This window comes from Mus pahari, chromosome 3 (genome assembly GCF_900095145.1).
Source record: "Mus pahari chromosome 3, PAHARI_EIJ_v1.1, whole genome shotgun sequence".
Classification (NCBI taxonomy): Eukaryota; Metazoa; Chordata; class Mammalia; order Rodentia; family Muridae; genus Mus; species Mus pahari.
The window spans coordinates 19331221-19333644 of NC_034592.1; positions in this window are offsets into that span (position 1 = coordinate 19331221).

Here is a 2424-nt window from a genome sequence, read left to right on the forward strand (position 1 = left end):
GTGCTTCTATGCCAGGCTCCTGTGAGGGCCTCTGTGCACTTGGGAGGTGTGTCTTCCTTCATGGCCAGTTCTGAGACCGGTATGGCAAACAGACCAGGGAGGCAGCTGCTGAGCTGCCTGTCACCGGCCGCCCTGTCTCTGCTCCTGCATGCTTCTGAGTGCAGAGGCAGTCTGTTACCCATCTTCATACGCAGCATTTGCAAGACCTACAAACACCACATCCTTCCTTCACTGTTTGGAACACAACTTGTGGGGATATCACCAACTAGTTGCTGCAGGCTTGGACAGTATGTGAATACATTTTAGTCATGCTGCTTTCTCTGGGTGCATTACCTCTGAGGGCCTGGCATGTTCTACCCCTTGGGGTGTGGAGTCCTGTGCTACCAAAGCCTCTGCAGAGACCATCTGTCACCTTTCAACATGGCACCGCTCTGGACTGGGTCAAGGGCAGAGGGAAGAACTGTGGTTTGGGGTTTGTCATACTGGAAGATGTTTTGTCTTTTTGTTTTGTTTTGTTTTTTCGAGACAGGGTTTCTCTGTGTAGCCCTGGCTGTCTTGGAACTCACTCTGTAGACCAGACTGGCCTTGAACTCAGAAGAACTGCCTACCTCTGCCTCCCAAGTGCTGGGATTAAAGGCGTGCACCACCACCACCACCTTGCTAAGATGCTGTTTTGTAATGTTGTCAGGTCATGGTGCAGTCGGTGTGACTGTGGTCCTACTGGCTTTTGTGTCCCCCATGCCACAGCTTGCTCAGGTGTGCCCCTATGTCTCAGCCTGGGCCTCAGACAGGGAGTTCAAGCCTCCATGCTTATTCAGGGGAAGAACATGACCATCAGGGATGGACACTCCCTGGTGTGTTCAGAGCCTCAGTGTGGGCCCCTTTTGGTCCTTTGGGAATTGAAGAGCCAGTCACCACTTGAGGCCCCTCTGCCCGGAAGCAGGTCTGACTCTCCATATGCTTGGAACTTTGCAGATCAGGTCTCTTCAGACCAAGGGGTCACCAGGCTTCTTTTTGTGGAGGGATCTCACTATGTAGCCCTGGCTGGCTTCAAACTCTCTGACCCACCCTTTCCAACTCCAAGTGCCGGGATGGAAGGCATACATCACTGCTCCAGACTCTCTGGGTTTGATGGGGAATGTTCATGGATGCAGACTGTAACTGGGTAAAGAGAGGGAAGAGCCTGTTTTGTTTGCTGAAGAGGAAGACTGAGATTAAAAATGGAAATGAAGGAGTTAGTGAACTAAGGAAAATCAACTGAGGTAATTTCCGAGGGGGCCATAGTCCTGCTTCAGGCATTGAATTGACAAACCAGCAGGACAGAGGTCAGGTGGCGGGGGTGGGGGGGTGGCCTTCCTCAGGCAGGAGGGTCTGTAGGTACTTGCTGCTGTCAGGTTGGTTCAGCCAGCCACAGAGGCGAGGCGAGGTGACACACCCAATCTGTGGTATCAGATTACATATCTTATAAAGTAGGTGCCCAGAGAAAGCTTACTATTAAACTCCCATCTCTTGCTGACAATTCTAGAATGACAGGAACTCACCAAACATACACAATACCCACAGTCAAGGGAGTGAGGACGTCTTGGGGACTCCTTTCACGGTTAGTGTTGGCCAGCTTTTCAGGCTGGCTGACCACACCTATCCTGACGCCCTGCATGCTGAAGGCAGGCTGGAGGGCCCTCAACTTGGGACAGTTCTGAGCACAGGCCTACTGCCTCTTACCAAGTCCCTGTGTGCTTATTGGGAGGTGGAGGGGTGCTGCTGACTAAGAGTCAGGGGTCCACACTTGACCCCTAAAGTAAGAATCTGTGGGAGCATACTCAATGTCACAAGATCCTATCCTGTACAAGGGAATGACAGTCACCACCACCGAGTTGTAGCTCAAGGCAAGTGCTCTCGTGGACTGTCATGCTCAGGCCCGGCCACCTGCTGGGCAGCATCCTTCCCCTCACTACTACTCAGGAGGCTGAACTCTAGCCAGAGCTGCTGAGGCTCAGTTCTGAGTTAGTTGGTCTGCGTGGTCCACACCTTCCCTGCGGTGCCGGAGACCTGACCCAGAAATTTCTGTGGAGGCTGCCAAAATAGCAAAAGCAAGGCAGCAGGCAGGCCCTGGGACAGGCTCAGCCACTGACACATACACAGGGAAGGAGCCCCTGGGTTTATGGGAGTGTCTCTGAGAAACCAAACAATGGCCTCTAGCAAGCTCTGTGACCACCTGAAGCACTAACTTCACTTTACATCTGGGAAAGCAAAACAGACCATGACAGAGAGCTTAGAAAATTCAGTTTTCTAGAATACCCAAGATACATTTTGCAAAACACAAGAAAACCAAGAAGGAAGACCATCATGTGGATACTTCATTCCTCCTTAGAATAAGGAACAAAATACCCATGAAAGGATACAGTTACAGAGACAAAATTTAGA